The sequence below is a fragment of the Heterodontus francisci genome, chromosome 32 (genome assembly GCF_036365525.1).
Source record: "Heterodontus francisci isolate sHetFra1 chromosome 32, sHetFra1.hap1, whole genome shotgun sequence".
In the NCBI taxonomy this organism is placed as follows: Eukaryota; Metazoa; Chordata; class Chondrichthyes; order Heterodontiformes; family Heterodontidae; genus Heterodontus; species Heterodontus francisci.
Genome location: NC_090402.1, coordinates 45,506,963 through 45,525,775, shown reverse-complemented (window position 1 = coordinate 45,525,775; position 18,813 = coordinate 45,506,963). Strand labels below are relative to the sequence as shown.

Sequence of the window (18,813 nt, the reverse complement as noted above, 5' to 3'; positions counted from 1 at the left end):
TCCTCACTAGAGGATCCACCTCCTCAGTGCATGTTGCCCATGGCAGGTGGGCAGTCTGAGTTGACAGGGCCTATTACTCAGGCGCCTCCTTCACCAACCTCATGCCATCCCCTCTTCCTCACCATTTGAAGCACTCAAGTGTCAGTTCCAAGATGGCACGCTGGAGGCTCCCACCTGCTGTGCAGACACCCTCGCCCGCACTCCTGACTGCGATATCCAATGCCTGTTCAGCTCTACCCTCCCCTCCAAGTCATGCTAGATCACTCGATGACCGTGAGTGAAGTCAGCTCTCACCTCCCACGTGCTTGCCGCCTTCATATATCTGCCGGGGCTCTGTGGCCTGTCGACCCCATGCACTTGTGGCAAAATTTTAAAAATCGCTTTCAATTGGCAAATTAATTGCCTCAATTACCCATGTGAAGTGTTGAGGTGTGCTGCCCTCCCTTCATGTTTTCCGCCCCTTGTAAAATCTGGATCTGACATAGGAGATATCAGACTTCTGTTCTGAAGTCTCCCATCCCAATATTCCGGCACCATAAACCCCAAACCCACTTCCAACCCTGTCTTCAAAGGGCCCAGAAAATTTTGTCCACAGTCATTGAGTCATTATGGCACAGAATGAGGCCATTTGGGCAATCAAATCCATGCTGGCTCTTTGTAGAGCAATCCAGTCAGTCCCATTCGCCCGTTTTATTCCCAGAGCCCTGCAAGTTCTGATGAAAAGTTACTGATCTGAAACATTTACTATGTTTCTCTCTCCACAGGTGCTGCCAGACCTGCTGAGTATTTCCACCATTTTTCTCTTTGTTATATAAATCACAGTGTTGTTGGCCTTTTTGTGTGCTATATTATTCTGTGGTTGCACTTTGGGCCTTGACTCTGCCCTTTTAGTTTCTCAATGAAAAGAGACTTGAACCACAACTCAGCAAGAATTCAGTGACTTCAGAAGCATAGGCAAGAAAAGAGGAAAAGAAATCAAACCATAAAAGAAGAAAACTGCAGAGTTTGTTATCGTGCAGAGAGCATTGAGGTGCTCAGAATTTTCCCGTAGCACAGAAGGGCAGAGCAGAAGCTGAGGATGTTATTTTCCTGTTTTTCATTGAAAGTGCAATAGTGGTATCTGATTAGGTCTGTTATCAGTCTGCTAGGAAAAACACATGTATAAACCCACTCCACCCATTAATAAATACCAACAGATCACCTCTAGCACTGCTGATGGTGAGTAAGAGGTTACGCTGTTGCAAAGTGTGGGTGTTGCGGGTGTTTGGGAGGGCTGGGGCGGAGTGCAGTGGCTGGAGGGTGTTCCTTCACATATTAGACGCAGGTAAACAACTAAATGAATAAATCTCCTTTTACTCTCTGTCCGTTGCAGCATTAATTTAATAACAAAAGGCCAAATAATATGAACTAAAGAAATAATGAAACTAATGTGCATCTTTCCTTCCTTATCACATTTCTGCAACAATACTTAGTGTTTACCAAAATAAACTAAAACAAACGTCTATTATTAAAGCTTTTATTCAGAACCTCCTCTAGGATATTGGCCAGGACACTGGGATAACTCTCCTGCTTTTCTTTAAAATAGTACCCTGTAATCTTTTACATCCACCCAAGAGAGCAGACAAGGCCTCAGTTAAAACCTCTCATTCAAAAGACAGCACCTCTGACAGTACAGTACTCCCTCAGTACTGCACTGGTCAGTGTGGATTTGAACCCCACAATATTCTGACTCAGTAAGAGTGCTGCTAATAAGTCATGGCCAACAGCTTACACAGCATCTTCATTATCCTTTATGTTGCCACTCACCAATGCCAAATTCAATTATCTGAAGATAGAAACAATTGCAGGGCTACGGGGAAAAGGTGCGGAAGTGGGACTAACTGAGTTGCTCCTCCAGATAGCCACCACAGACATGGCCTCCTTCTGTGCTGTAACCATTCTATTAACCTAACCACTTTGAAAATAACAAGTTAACACTTAAGCCCCAACTTCCTACTTCATGACACACCCACTTAGACACACCAACCAACAAGCTTCACAAACAACCTTCTCCTTCCCACACAAATGATGCTGGAAAGATAACCTCAAATAATTAGATATAATCTTTCAGTGTACACATTGATCTCATTTTTCAATTATAATAATTTCTATTTCTACGTAACTCTTCTTGAACACTTAACCTACTTTAGTTGCAGACTTTTAGCTTTCAGCACTAGTTCCTTGATTCTCAAGGCCTGCAATATATTGTAATTAATTTCATTTGTGTTAACTGTGGGTCAGTAATTCACACTGTTGCCTCTGAGTCAGAAGGATTTGGGTTTAAGTCTGACTCCAGAGACTTGAGCACAGATTTTTTTTTTGTTAATTTATTAAGAAACTGACCAATGGTTATGAGTAGTTTAAAAAAAAATCATTTTCTGTTATTTAACATCAGATAACTCACAGGTGGAGGGCTAGACACTGCTTTTAAATGCTTATTTTTTGAGATAAACCCATTTTCTGCTGTATTAATACAGCTGCACCGGGCTACCGCTTAAATATGTCAAGGAATGCGCTTAATGGAAACTTAAAAAAATTATATTCTAAAATGCTACCTGATTCCATTCAACAATATGCAAATGAGATTGAGCAGAAACTTGAGAAGACAAAACATTAGAGCTACTTTGAGCGAAACTTGCACCCAAAGTGGAACCTCTAGGTCAGATTGCTTCCCTATTTTGGGAATGGTGTATGCTACTCATCTAAAGCACAGAGTTTTACTTTGTTCAGTTGCAAATGTAGAGGCTTTGTTTTCCCCACTCACTGCTACATTCAACAAGGCTTGGATGGAATTAATAGAAAAGCAAGGCCGCATTGTGATTCTTCATGAAGGGAAATGTTCATTGACAAGCCAATCTTTATCCTTCAATGAGGGAACCCTGAATGAGCTGCAGCCACACTTCTCTAATTGCTGTGGCTGCTGGCGTGTCAGCTTCCTCTTCCTGTAGCTGATACTCAGCCTTCATATTACCTCCATCTGGGTCACCCCTCCACCACCCCCACCCCCCATCGCTATATCAAGCTGAATGCCTTTCTATATTGCAAAGTTGAACAATAGGCTAAGACAATGCATGATGCCATGCTGGGAGTATTCGGAAGGTCAGTCCCGACTCCCCCTCACACCCTCCCCACCCCAATTTATGCAGGCTAAATGCTGATTCTTGTTCTCACTGTATCTCTCTATATTGCACAAAGGTGTCATGAGAAATGAAGGAGAGAGTCGTCACTGTCTACAAGAAACAATCCTAAGACTTAAGCTCTATTTTGAAAGATTGCGCGAATATCAGACTGCCTGAGTATAAATGCATCATGGCAACTGGTGCCATTCATGGCAAAGAACTGGTGCCTGGAGTCACCTAGGTAGCAAATTCCCTTTCTGTTCATGAACTGATGAGGATTTCAAGCCAGGATATATGAAAAAAAGCAAGATTTGCTTTGATACAGTGTCTTTCACCACCTCAGGATACTGCTAATTATATATTTTTGAAGTTTAGCCACTGCTGTACTGAAGCAAATATGCACAGCCACTTAGTACACAGCAAGCTCCCACAAACAGTAATATGATAAATGACCGGGTAATTTGTTTTTTAGTGATGTTGGCTGAGGGTTAAATATAGTCCCACACTAGCGTGGTTGACTCTCCACTGATTTCTGAAGTGGCCTAGCAAGCGACCCAATTGTATCAAACCGCTTCAAGAAGGAAACTCGCGACCACCTTCTTGAGGCAAATAAGAATGGCAATAAATTTTGACCTTGCCAGTGATGCCCACATTCTAAGAATGAATTTGAAAAATGTGCTGGCAGGCTGTCCAACCAAGAGGGTAATGGCCTGGGCTTAAGCAGTCTGAAGGGGAGACAGTGGTGTAGTGGTAATGTCACTGAACTAGTAATCCAGTGGCTCAGGCTAATGCCCTGGGGTCATGGGTTCAAATCCCACCTTGGCAGCTGCTGGAATTTAAATTTCATTAATTAATAAAAAAAAATCTGGAATTAAAAGTCAGTAAGGCTTGCCAAGAAGCTATCATTGATTGTTGTAAAAACCCATCTGTTTCACTAATATCCTTTAGGGAAGGAAATTGGCTGACATGTGACTTCAGACCCACAATAATGTGGTTGACTCTTAATTGCCCTCTGACATGGCCGAGCAAGCCACTCAGTACTCAAGGGCATTTAGGGCTGGGCAACAAATGCTGGCCTTCCCAGTTTCCAGTAATGTGCATATCCCATGCAAGAATAAGAAAAAGTCTAATCAGCTCAGCTACTCACAAAGAATTTGCTGAGAGAACAGGGGAACTGTGATGGTAAATTAATGCTATTGCAATATGAAAGACGATGTTATTTCAAAATTAGAAAACAATGAGCCACAAGGCACTTTAGGAGAATTCAAAATGCGGGGCCATTAATACAAGTGAGCTAATAATAAGTCTAATAGAGAAATAAGGAGTTTTATTTTACTCAGAGAGCAGTTACAATGTGGAACTTGCTACCACAGGATGTGGTCGAGTAAAATAGCTTTGATGCTTTCAAAAGGAAAATAGATACAGGAGAGAAAGAGTAACTATAGCCGGGCTCCCAAAGTCTCTCAACCATATAGATAACGGGGATTGATCCTTAGGCTGACTTACAGGGATAGCCATTGTGGGTGCTACCATCGCCTCAGGACCTTGAGTTAGGGAGGTCACTACAGTGACCTTTGATGGAAACTGTGGAGGTGTGACCATCGAATGAGGATGTCATCAGGCTGGGATGAGACTGCAACATTTACCTTAAACGTCCACTCCTTCCACCACCAGTGCACCGTGGCTGCAGTGTGTACTATCTACAAAATGCACTACAGCAACTCGCCGAGGCTTCTTCAGCAGAAATTCAAAACCCCCCAACCTCAGCCACCTAGAAAAACAAGGGCAGCAGGTTAATGGGAACACCATCACCTTCCAAGTTCTCTGTTATGTCACACACCATCCTGATTTGGAAATATATCACTGTCCCTTCATTGTCACTGTGTTAAAATCCTGGAATTCTTTCCCTAACAGCACCGTGACTGCACCTACACCAGTTGGTCAAGATGGCGGCTCACCACCACCTTCTTAAAGGCAACTAGAGATGGGCAGTAAATGCCAGTCTTGCCTACAATGCCCATATCCCAAGAATTAATTTAAAAAAAAGATGACCTCCACAGTTGGACCATCCAGCCAGCCCTCACTGGCAAGGATCACATGTGAAGAATGACCATGTCTAGGTACAGAGAGTGACCTGTGCAAATAGAACTGTGTCCCATTACTGGTCAGTACCTTCAGGAGAGGAGTGAAAGGGGCAGGGCTGAGACTCGGCCATGAATTTGTCAGTAGATAATCTTGAAACTTATTGTACTCCTTGATGCAAAAGGAAAAATAAATATAAAGACCAGCTGAACAATACAAAGATGTAATTTTGCAGAAATAGGAAGTGTCATAATTGTGATTTCATGTAATGTAAGCGTGAATCTTGGGATTGACTTAATTGGCATATGGGTTAATGAGAAAAGCATCAAAACCAGAAATACATTCCTCAATGTGATAAAGTCCCAAACCTTTTAATAAAGTCAGAATTTATTCACAATGGAGGAAATTTCCTTTAGTCATTAGTTCTCAGTGACATTGTCAGCATTGTATGAATATTACCTGTGGTTGTTATTTCGAGTGAAGTTTTAAGTGCTCTTGTAGAATGCATTTATAAGTTTTCTTGGAAAAGCCAATGTAAGAAAGGTCTTGTTATGTTGCTGGCACATAACAGCCTTAAGAAACCTTCTCCAAGAGGCGACTGTGCTATGCAATAGATATGAAGCACAAGTTGGCTGTCTAAGCATTTGATAATAAATTTCTGGTTAACACAGCATTTTCTCAATTGCTGAAAATAGAGGCATTTTGTCGAAGCTTTTCATCTTGCACCCATCAGGATAATTTGCAAGAATACCGATGTAAGGAGAAGCAACAAGTTTATACTGTATGAGAGAGGGTGCTGATTGGTTGGCAAGTGGACTCTGATTGGTAGAGGCATTGTCCTGAGGAATGAACATATATACCTAGCTTCACACTGGCATTGACCCTGGAAGGGTAATGTATCCCAAAGATTTGAGCAACAGGTGACGCTAGCTGTTTCATGCTGCTATTATGCAGTAGAAACATGTGTGGTGTTCGCCACTAACAGGATGCTGCCATCAAGCCAAAAAGACATTCTGCCTATCACACAAACGATAATGTGATATCTGAATTTCAATGCCATTATGATGCTAGGTGTATAGGCCATATGTCCCAAAGACTGGCAGATCGTATCAAACAACATGTCCCTTCCGCTGTTTGCAACGGGCAAGGTATAGGCCGTGTTCAACCAGCCCATGCTTGCACAACTCAAATCACAGTGTCCAACATTAGATGTGGTTCCGTGATTGGACAACATTTGCTAAATAATCCTCAGTGTGCTAAGAATTACAGTGACAACCAATTTAAGATTGTCAGTCGGGCTTGCAGTGTGGCACATTTAAGCATACTGGAAGCTACATACATTAATACACAGGGCCCTGTTCTTCACAGACAGAAAGAACATATACACATATTGTGCCTGTTTCAGCTAAACAAAATAAGTGACAGCCATTCGCTGGTTCATTCCTTGGGATAATGCCTTTACCAATCAGAGTCAAGCTGCCTGGTTTAAATTTCAAACAAAGCTTGGCAGTTAACTGTCAGTCACCATACACTGGTGCATTCTTCATGGCAATGCCTCTACCAATCAGAGTCCACTTGCCAACCAATCAACACTCTCTTCTCATACAGTATAAATTTATTGCTTCCCCATACATCAGTATTCTTGAGATTTGTCCTGATGAGTGCAAGACAAAAAGCTTCGACAAAATGTCTCTATTTTCAGCAATACTCAAGTTCTGTACTACCAAACGACTATTTTCTCAATTAATATAAAAGCAAAATACTGCAGATGCTGGAAATCTGAAATAAAAACAAGAAATGCTGGAAATACTCAGCAGGTCTGGCAGCATCTGTGGAGAAAGAAGCAGAGTTAATGTTTCTGGTTAGTGACCCTGCATTTAACTATTTTCTCAATACTGCCTTCCTCACTCTAGGACTTAAGTGTATAACCTAGGCTGATATTTCAGTCCCAGAATACGGGTTTAAAACATAAGCCTTCCAACTCAGGATGAAGAGTGCTACTGACTGAGCCAAGCAAGCACCTGTAGTACTTCATCTAATAAGTAAGGGAAGTTCATTTGTGTGCAGATAGTGCACTGTGGTCAAATGACCTGTGGCAAGTTGTAACGCTATGGCCCAAGAGTCAATGCTGGCCTAGTCAGCCAAATTTAATGAAGGAGGGCAGACATCCACCAAACATTGGTTTGTGGAGTGGAAAATATGGGGCAGTTGTAGGATTTACATTTCTAGAATGGGCAATCTTCATTGGAGGAGGAGTGAACCAAATAGAATGGCTGTAACAGTGAAAGGGACACAGCATTCTGCTGACTTTGGCAATGGGGAATTGGAGGTACTGCTGCAGGAGGATATGAAAAGGACAGAGAGCCTGTTTGGGGGAAAGAGGGAAGATGGCTTCTCAAGGGATGCTCATAGCATGGTGGAAAGTGGCTGTTGGAAGCATTGGCTGTTAGTGCCATCTCCATCATCCTCCAAGCTATTGCAAAACATTTAATGACCTGAAGAGGATGGCCAAGATGACATCGAACACCCTCCTCTGCAAGACATCTGTGTGCCCATTTGCATTTGATTCTTATCATCTATGCACCAGGTACTATACATCTTTTAGAGTCTCTTCAGTGCCTCCCCAGGAACTTAGGCATCTTGAAACAAAATTCTTGCTATTATCTCATTTCCTGCCAGTGTGCTTTGGGTTCAAAGTACTGATTTCAATGTCAAAGTGTGGCCAGCATTCTTTTCTCCATCGCCAGTGTGGACGTCTGCTAACTCTGTAAGTCACATGCCTTTCACATGTCTTGCCTTCCTAGGAGAAGACAGCCTATGATCTGATCCTGAGGGCAACAGTGCCAGAGGCCAACAGGTCAACATGGCGTACCTGAAGGAGTTCAGGGCTGGCGCTCAGAGGGAGCTCGAAATCAGGGAGTGAGGTAAAAAAAAACTAAAAGTGGTGCCAGTACAGGGGGAGGTGCTGATTGATGAGTTTTTTATGCAAGTTTTTTGTTTATTTCTATTAAGTTTAGACAGTCTAATAAATAGAGGAATGGCAGGGCAGCTCAGTCCCATGGAGTGCACAGAAGCGCTGCATAAAGAACAGCCAGGCACTGAGCAAATGACTACTGGCAACACCTATGCAGTCATATTCAGCTGACCTCAGACATCGGAAACATCAGAGGAATCTTTGATGGCACTAAGAGAGCTTTTGGGCCAACCATCAAGAAGATCGCCCCCCTCAAATCTAAATCAGGGGCCACAATCACTGACCAATGAAAGCAAATGGACCGCTGGGTTGAGCACTACCTAGAACTGTACTCCAGGGAAAATGTTGTCACTGAGACCGCCCTCAATGCAGCCCAGTCTCTGCCAGTCATGGATGAGCTGGACGTACAGCCAACAAGATCGGAACTCAGTGATGCCATTGATTCTCTAGCCAGCGGAAAAGCCCCTAGGAAGGACGGCATTACCCCTGAAATAATCAAGAGTGCTAAGCCTGCTATACACTCAGCACACTACGAACTGCTTTGCCTGTGCTGGGACGATGGAGCAGTACCACAGGACATGCGCGATGCCAATATCAGCATCCTCTATAAAAACAAAGGTGACCGTGGTGACTGCAACAACTACCGTGGAATCTCCCTACTCAGCATAGTGGGGAAAGTCTTCGCCCGAGTCGCTTTAAACAGGCTCCAGAAGCTGGCCGAGCACGTCTACCCTGAGACACAGTGTGGCTTTCGAGCAGAGAGATCGACCGTTGACATGCTGTTCCCCCTTGGTAAGCTACAGGAGAAATGCCGCGAACAATGTATGCCCCTCTATGTTGCTTTCATAGATCTCACCAAAGCCTTTGACCTCGTCAGCAGACATTGTCTCTTCAGACCACTAGCAAAGGTCGGATGTCCACCAAAGCTACTAAGTATCATCACCTCATTCCATGACAATATGAAAGGCACAATTCAGCATAGCGGCACCTCATCAGACCCCTTTCCTATCCTGAGTGGTGTGAAACAGGGCTGTGTTCTCGCACCCACACTGTTTGGGATTTTCTTCTCCCTGCTGCTCTCACATGCGTTCAAGTCTTCAGAAGAAGGAATTTTTCTCCACACAAGATCAGGGGGCAGGTTGTTCAATCTTTGCTGACGATGCTGCTTTAACATCTCACACTGAAGAGTGTCTGCAGAGTCTCATCGACAGGTTTGCTGCTGCCTGCAACGAATTTGGCCTAACCATCAGCCTCAAGAAAACGAACATCATGGGACAGGACATCAGAAATGCTCCATCCATCGATATCGGCAACCACGCTCTGGAAGTGGTTCAAGAGTTTACCTACCGAGGCTCAACCATCACCAGTAACCTGTCTCTCGATGCAGAAAGCAACAAGCGCATGGGAAAGGCTTCCACTGCTATGTCCAGGCTGGCCAAGAGGATGTGGGAAAATGGCACGGAACACAAAGGTCCGAGTGTATCAAGCCTGTGTCCTCAGTACCTTGCTCTACGACAGCGAGGCCTGGACAATGTATGTCAGCCAAGAGCGACGTCTCAATTCATTCCATCTTTGCTGCCTCCGGAGAATCCTTGGCATCAGGTGGCAGGACCGTCTCTCCAACACAGAAGTCCTCTAGGCGGCCAACATCCCCAGCTTATACACCCCACTGAGCCAGCGGCGCTTGAAATGGCTTAGCCATGTGAGTCGCATGGAAGATGGCAGGATCCCCAAGGACACATTGTACAGCGAGCTCACCACTGGTATCAGACCCACCGGCTGTTCATGTCTCCGCTTTAAAGACATCTGCAAACGCGACATAAAGTCCTTTGACATTGATCACAAGTCGTGGGAGTCAATTGCCAGCGATCGCCAGAGCTGGCGGGCAGCCATAAAGGCGGGGCTAAAGTGTGACGAGTCGAAGAGACTTCGCAGTTGGCAGGAAAAAAGACAGAAGTGCAAGGGGAGAGCCAACTGTGGTAACAGCCCTGACAACCAATTTTATCTGCAGTGCCTGTGGAAGAGTCTGCCACTCTAAAATTGGCCTTTATAGCTACTCCAGGCGCTGCTCCACAAACCACTAACCACCTCCAGGCACTTACCCATTTTCTCCCAAGACAAGGAGGCCAAAGAAGAAGAAGAAGAAGATTAAGTTCAGATAGTCTAATAAATAGAGGCATGGCAGGGCAGCTCAGTCCCATGGAATGCACAGCCTGTTCCATGTGGGAACTCCAGGACACTTCTCATGTCCTGAAGAACAACATGTGCAAGAGGTATCGTCAGCTGGAGCAGCTCGAGCTCTGGGTTTTGGAGCATGAGCGGCAGTTGGCATCTCTGTGGTGCATCCGTGAGGCTGAGAGCTACTTGAATAGCATGTTTCTGGATGGAGGAGGGTCAACCTTAAGGGTTTGCAGGCAGTGAGGGAATGGGTGACTGCCAGGCAGACAAGGAGCAATAGGCTGGTATTACAGGATTCCCCTGAGTGCATCTCAGCTCCAACCAGTATTCAGTTCTGAATACTGGTGAGAGTAATGGTTCATTTGGGGAGTGCCGTCAGTTCCAGTTCCAAGCTGTATAGGGATGCAGGAGGAAGTTTGGGAAAGCAATAATGATAGGAGATTCTATAGTTAGAAGAACAGACAAATGTTTCTGTGGCAGTGGACATGAATCCAGGATAATATGTTGCCTCAATTAAAGTTTCAGGTCATTGACCTTTCATCAGCACTGGGAAAAGTTAGAAATATAATAGGTTGTAAGCAAATGAATGGGGAGAGGATGGAAAAATAGGGTAGAAGACAGGAGAGATTAAATGACAAAAGAGTTGGTTGTGCAGGGCCAAAGGAAGTGGTAATGAGACAAATAAAGAAACAAAAGATGGGTCCAGAGGAAGTGCGAATGGCAGAATGATGGACAGCTGCTGCCTGAAAGCAAAATCAAGAGAAAACCAAGAATTAAGCTCAAATCTACAAAGGAAAAGGAAGCAAAATGGGACCGAGATTATGGTCTGAAATTGTTGAACTTAGTGTTGAGTCTGGAAGGCTGTAAAGTGCCTAATCGAAAGATGAGTTTCTGTTCCTCGAGCCTGTGTTGAGCTTCTTTGGAACACTGCAGAAAGCTGAGGACCGAGGGCAGCATGAGAGCAAGGTGGAGAATTAAAATGACAGGTGACTGGAAGTTCGTGGTTATGCTTGCGGACTGAGCAGAGGTGTTCCCCAATGAGGGGCTGCAGAGCACTCTGAGGGGGGAGGGTGAAAAGCCAGAGGTCATGGTCCATACTGGTATCAATGACGTAAGGGCAAAGAGGGATGAGGTCTTGTAGGCAGATTTTAGCGAGCTAGGAAAGAGTATAAGAAGCAGGACTTCAAAAGTAGTAATCTCTGGATTGCTCCCGATGCTACGTGCTCGTGAGTATAGAAATAGGGGATAGTTCAGATGAATGCATGGCTTGAGAGATAGTGTTGGAGGAAGGGCTTTAGATTCCTGGGACATTGGGACCAGTTCTTGGGGAAATGGAACCTGTCCAGACAGGATGGGTTGCACCCATGTCCTCATGGGGCAGCTTGCTAGTCCTGTCATGGAGCGTTTAAATTAACTTGGCTGGGGGATATGAACCAAGATGTAGCATTAAGAAGGTTAAACAAGGTGCACAAAGGATTGGGAGAGACAGATAGAACTGGAGTAAGAAATAGAAAGGCATTAGGTGGGGTTCAGACTAAGAGGAAATACAGTAAGGTCTAATTCAGGTTGTACGTATGTAAACACACCAAGCGTGGTCAATAAATTTGGTGAGCTGAAGCCACAAATAGCCACATGAGAGTATGATGTCGCCGTGGTAACAGAGATCTGGCTCAAAAAAGAGCAGTAGTGGGCACTAAATATCCTTGGAGCTGAATTTTCTCTTCAGGTGTGGGAAACAGGAGCCAGGACTGTTTCGGGGTCCAGAACACTCCTCCCGGGGAATGGGGAATGGGGGGAGTGTGGTTGGTGCATGGGGAAACAGTCACTCTGGGATTTTGACTCGGCGCCCCCTAGATTGGCATGGAGACAGATTCCCTGTCCAAATCAGGGCGGCAATTGTGCTTTTGAAGCTGGAGGGCCAATCAGAGGCCTTTCAGCTTGAAAGGAGCAGCAGCCTGCAATAGAGGATAAGTAACCGAGAGGGCGCTTCAAGATGGATGCACCCTATTTTAAAAAGTTTAAACAAAAAGACAGAAAAGACAGCTAGACCACCATTGTAGTGGGTGGGGTGTAGAGTCCCTTTACCAGGTGGCCCTTGGCTGACCTGCACCCAGGCAGGCAAGGAGGCTTGTAGGCCTGCCTGGAGCACTGGATTCCGGCTGCTGGGTGTACGCCTCCAGGCAGTTAAATTGCCTCCAGTCACATCGGGAAACTGGAGGCCGACTGGAAAATCCCAGTCAGCCTCTTTTAACTCTGGTTAACAAGGCTCTTAATGAGCCTAATTGGCTGCCTACCTCGTGGGGATAGGTCACCCTGCCGACCCCAAACCTGCCTTGGCATAAAATGGCCAACACCGGGAAAATGATTAGGAAACTGGTACGCTGGCCAGCGCCAGTACTTTTGGAACCCATCTGCCTCCACTCCCAAGGACAGAATCTATTTGGGTAGGGTTAAGAAACAATAGAGGTGCCATTACACTATTGTGTGTAGTCTATAAGCCACCAACAATTGGGAAAGAGGTAGAGGAACAAATTTGCAGGGAACTTACAGAAAGGTGCACGAGCTATAGAGTAATGATAACGGGGGACTTTATTATCCTAAGAGAGATTAGGATAGTCATAGTGTAAAGGGCAGGGAGAGAAAAGGGTTTCTGAAGTGTGTTGAGAAGAGTTTTCTTGATTAGCACATTTCTGGTCCAATGAGGAAGGAGGCATTGCTGGATCTAGATCTGGGGAATGAGGTGGGTCAAGTGGACAAAGTGTTTGTAGGGGAACATTTTGGGAACAGTGATCATAATATCATAAGGTTTAGATTAACTATGGAAAAAGACAAGGAGCAATCCAGAGTAAAAATACTGAATTGGAGGATGGTCAATTTCAATGGAGTGAGAATGGATCTGTCCTGAGTAAACTGGAACAAAAGTCTGGCAGGCAAAACTGTAATGGAGCAATGAGCTGACATTAAAGAGGAGATGGTTCGGGTACAGTTGAGGCCCATTCCCTCGAGGGGGGAAAGGTGGGACAAACAAAGCCAGAGCTCCCTGGAAGATGAAAGCGATGGGGCTGAATTTTACTACGGGCTTCAGGACACTCACCAGCGGTGACATTCTATTCCTGAAGCTTTCCTCCTAATTGAGCGCCTTTCTGCCCAGCATCTTATTAAGGACAGCGGGCAGGCTGTCGATGCTGCAGGCCCAATTAGCAGCTCTGGAGCCTCGGCAGCCCCACTGGGAGAGGTGGGTGCTGCTGAGACAGGTCAGTGACCGCGTGGATGCCTCAACATGGAGGCATTCTCAGAGTAGTGGAGACAAATAAAATATTATGAGAGCCAAAGCCATTAGGCCCCTTGGAGCAGAGGGTAAACCTCTCCGTATGAATTGTTTGGGCTACAGGTATGGCCTTTCCTGCCCACGGCCCTGTCATTGGAGCCTCTGGCCCTGATGGGCCCCCCAGCCTGCTGTAGGGAGGTTCCTTCCATTGAGCTGGCAATATACACATCGTGGGGGAATGCTCCACCAGCCGAAAAATGCCTTCGAGCTTCCAAAACTCCTCCTCATTGGAGTATTGCTGAAAATAGAGGCATTTTATCGAAGCTTTGCATCTTGCACTCATCAGGACAATTCGCAAGAATACCAATGTAAGGGAAAGCAACAAATTTACACTGTTTGAGAAGAGAATACTGTTTGGTTGGCAAGTCGACTCTGACTGGTAGAGGCGTTCCCAAGGAGAATGCATCAGTTTATGGTGACTTACCGTTAATTGCCAAGATTTGTTTGAAATTTAAACCAGGCAGCTTGACACTGATTGGTCAAGGAATTGCCCTGAGGAATGAACCAACGAATGGCTGTCACTTATTTTGTTTAGCTGAAAAAATGCGTAATGTGTGTACATGTTCTTTCTGTCTGCAAAGTGCCCTGTATTAATATATGTAGCTTCCAGTATGCGCAAAAGCGCACACTGAGAGCCCGACTGACAATTTTAAATTGGTTGTCAGCATAATTCTTAGCACACTGAGGATTATTTAGCAAATGTTTTCCAATTGCAGAATCACATCTAATGTTGGACACAGTGTTTTGAGTTTTGCAAGCATGGGCTGGTTGGGTACGGCCTGTGTTCAAAATCATGAAGGATATGGACAGAGTAGATAGAGAGAAACTATTCCCTTTGGCGGAGGTGTCACACACCAGAGGACAGCGATTGGCAAAAGATCCAAAGGCGATATGAGGAAAAACTGTTTTCGGCAGCGAGTGGATAGGATCTGGAATGCACTGCCTAAGAGGGTAGTGGAGGCAGATTCAATCGTTGCTTTCAAAAGGGAATTGAATAGGCACCTGAAGACAAGAAATGCGCAGTATTACAGGGAAAGGGCTGGAGAGTAGGTCTATCTCAATTGCTCAACAGGCCGAATGGCCTCCTTCTGTACTGCAACCATTCTATGAATTCTATGAGTCTATGTAGGCAAGAGGGAGGTAAGGTAAGCAGTGGGGCCTGCAAATTCCATCACATCTCCCACAAGGTTGGAGGCCTTGGAAATTCAGGGGATGCCAGTAGCAGAAGGCACCAGAGATGAAGAAGTGAAAGGTCCTGTGCCAGTTCAAGGTTAGTTGCCTCTTTTCTAGTGCAATCCTTTTAGTCAGGACCTACAGCAATAGTATCAACATTTGTGGTATTTGTATGTAAGTGCAAAAGCATTTCCAATTACAACACCATTCTAATCCCCCACCCCCCTCACCCCTTACATTCTCCAGCATCCCAAGAATTAATTGAGTTAGATTTTAGGTGCAATGTGTTCTAAGATGACTAATCAGTCCAATTTGAGCACAAAAAGATCTGCTGCATGTTGACACACAAGTACTGTTGGTGTGGAAGAGGTGCTGGCGGCTCTGGACTTGCGATTCTCTCACTTCCTGTCAGGTCTGATTCTGTCCTATTCATAAGATGTGGCACCTTTGCTGAACTGACTGTGCCATATAGAACGATCTGTGCAACGTTCTCCCGTGTCTTCAGTGAAACCTTCAGAGTGTCCTTGAAGGACTTTTTCTGACCTCCAAGTGAATATTTTCTTTCGATTAGCTTGCTGTAGAAGAGCTTTTTTGGCAACCGCTCACTGGGCATTTTGGCAACACATCCTGCCCATCTTATCTGAGCTCTTTTCAGTCGAGTGTAGATGCTAGGCATATCGGTCAGCGAGAAAATCTTAGTGTTAGGAACCTTGCCTTGCCATCTGATCTTGAGTGGTCTCCACATAGTCACGTAATCATGTGAAAATGGTGTAGCTTGTTTGCTTGCCTGGAGTAAACGGTCCAGGTCTCACAAGGATACAAGAGAGTGGGAAGGACAGCTACTCTGTATACCTTCACTTTTGTTGAGAGACTAATTCCACTTCGCTCCCAAACAATTTTTTCTAGCTTGCCAAAGGCAATGATGGCCTTAGCTATTCTGGCGTTGACTTCGTCCTCAATGTGAACTGCTCTGGAGAGGGTGCTGCCGAGGTAGGTAAATTTGTCGACTGCTTCAAGCCTTTGACCATTGACTGTAATAGTTGGCTTCACAGACTGCTTTTGTGGGGCAGCTTGGTACATGACTTCAGTGCTGATAGTGAGACTGAAATTATCACATGCGATGAGAAGTGATACATGCTATGTTGCATCTCTTGCTCTGAACAGGCATTTAGGGCACAGTCGTCAGCGAAAAGACAGTCACAAACCACAGCTTCATGCAAATAAGAGCAAAATACTCTGGATGCTGCAAATCTGAAATGAGAACAGAAAGTGCCGGAAATACTCAGCAGGTCTGGCAGCATCTGTGGAGAGAGAAACAGAGTTAACGTTTCAGGTTTGTGACCCTTGTGACTGACAAAAGGTCGCAAAGCTGAAACATTAACACAGCTTCGTGCACTTTGGTTTTGGCTTGTAGTCTCCTCAAATTGTGCAATATCTAATGTGGATGCCACTTTCACCAACACAGAACGCTTCAGAAAACATGGCAGGGACATCAGACTGAACAGGGTAGGAGACAGCACACAGACCTGCTTCACTCCACTTGTGACTGGGAAGGTGTCAGAAGACACTTCACCGACCAGAACACAAGCAAGCATGCTGTCATGGAATTGCTGTACCGTAATGATGAATTTTTTTGGACAGCCAAATTTTGCCACAATCTTCCATAGGCTGTTACAACTAACTGTGTCAAAGGCAACAAATATTGGGTACAAGTTTCAGATCTGCTCTTGGCATTTTTCCTGCAGCTGGCATGCAGCAACCACCATGTCAACAGGACCACGACCTTTTCTGAAGCCACATTGACTCTCTAGTAGAAGGTCCTGTTCGAGATGCAGCATCAAGTGGTTTGGCTTGGCAGGCCTCTTGCAAGTATTTTCCCAGCAATACACATTAGCGAGATTCCTTGACAGTTGTCGTAAGCTTGACGATTTCCCTTCCTTTTGTGAAGCATTTGATGCATCTTTAAATTCCTGAGGAATGGCTTCCTGGTTCCACATTATGTGGAATAGTTTGGTGAGTTTGTCAATGAGTATTGCAACTCCTGTCTTGTATATTTCACTTGCTATTGCACCTGACCATGGTACTTTGCCGCTCAGGCAGGAGACTGATTGCTTTCATGATCTCAGGTTTGTTGGGAGTGTCAGCAAGTGACAGGCTGACTTCAATTTGGGGCAAGCGGGCAGTTGCCTTGTCATTGATTGTTGAGGGCCAATTTAGAACATTGTTAAAATGTTCTCCCTATCTCTCCAGGACTTTGGTCCCATAGAATCATAGAAAGTTTAAGGCACAGAAAGAGACCACTTGGCCCATCGTGGCCAAAAAACGATCCAGCTATTCTAATCCCATCTTCCAGCATTTGGTCCGTAGCCCTGCAGATTACGACACTTGAGGTGCATGTCCAAACCCCTTTTGAATGAGTTGAAGGTCTCTGCCTCAACTACCCTTTCAGGCAGTGAGTTCCAGACCCCCACCACCCTCTGGGTGAAAAAGTTTTTCCTCATCTCCCCTCTAACTTTTCTACCAATCACTTGAAATCTATGCCCCCTCGTCACTGACTTCTCTGCTAAGGTGGTCACCTCCACTCTATCCAGGCCCCTCAAAATTTTGTACATTTCAATCAGATCTCCCGTCAGCCTTCTCTGTTCCAAGGTGAACAACCTCAGCCTATCCAATCTTTCCTCATAGCTGCATTTTTCCAGTCCTGGCAACATCTACGTAAATCTCCTCTGTACCCTCTCTAGTGCAATTACATTCTTTCTGGAATGAGGTGACCAGAACTGCACACAGTACTCAAGTTGTGACCTAACCAATGAGTTATACAGTTCCAGCATAACCTCCCTACTCTTGTATTCTATACCTCGGCTAATAAAGGAAGGGATTCCATATGCCTTCTTAACTTCCTTATCGACCTGTCCTGCTACCTTCAGGGATCTGTGGACATTCACTCCAAGGTCCCTCACTTCCTCTACACGTCCCAGTATTTTCCCATTTATCATATATTCCTTTGCCTTGCTTGACCTCCCCAAATGCATCACATCACACTTCTCCAAGTTGAATTCCATTTTCCACTTTTCTGTCCATCTGACCAGACCATCAATATCTTCCTGCAGTCGACAGCTATCCTCCTCGCTATCTACCACGCGGCCAATCTTTGTGTCATCTGCAAACTTCTTGATCGTGCCCCCTACATTTACGTCCAAATCGTTAACATATACCACAAAAAGCAGGGGACCCAGTACTGAGTCCTGCGGAACGCCACTGAAACAGCCCTCCAGTCATTAAAACACCTGACAACAACTATCCTTTGTTTCCTGCCACTGAGCCAATTTTGTATCCACATTGATGCATTTCCCTGGATCCCATGGGATTTTATTTTTTTAACCAGTCTGCCATGTGGGACCTAGTCAAAAGCTTTGCTAAAATCCATACACTACCCTCATCTACCTTCCTTGTTACTTCTTTAAAACATTCCATCAAGTTGGTCAAACAAGATCTTCCCTTAACAAATCCATGCTGACTATCCTTGATTAACTTGTGCCTTTCTAAGTGACAGTTTATCCTGCCTCTCAGAATAGATTCCAATAATTTGCCCACTACTGAGCTTAGACTGACTGGCCTGTAATTATTCAGCCAATCCCTTGCTCCCTTTTTAAACAGAGGTATAATGTTAGCAGTTCTCCAATCCTCTGGCATCACACCTGTATCCAGTGAGGACTGGATGGTCAGACCCTCTGCTATTTCCTCTCTTGCTTCTTTTAACAGCTGAGGATACATTTCATCTGGCCCTGGTGATTTATCTCATCTGCAATCAATGTGGTTCCACTGGTGCCTAGGATTGGAGAATTTCTGGAAGCCTGCAGACCGTAGATTTTCTTCAGAGCATCACCATTTCTGTCTGCATATGATGGTATTTCTTCTAC

The 18,813-nt window shown here is 44.9% G+C and overlaps 1 protein-coding gene across 9 annotated transcripts in view; it reads right to left on the bottom strand.

Annotated features, from left to right (window-relative positions):
- zmp:0000001132 (alpha-(1,3)-fucosyltransferase 7) overlaps positions 1-18,813 on the bottom strand; it is a 56,705-nt gene that overhangs the window by 27,625 nt on the left and 10,267 nt on the right. For 7 of the 9 annotated variants that reach the window (XM_068012731.1, XM_068012732.1, XM_068012735.1 and 4 more), the window contains one exon: positions 4,805-4,929. The exons of the other annotated variants lie outside the window; for them this stretch is intronic. The gene's annotated coding sequence lies outside the window, so the exon portion shown is untranslated. The remainder of the gene's footprint in view (positions 1-4,804; positions 4,930-18,813) is intronic. 9 annotated transcript variants of the gene reach the window in all.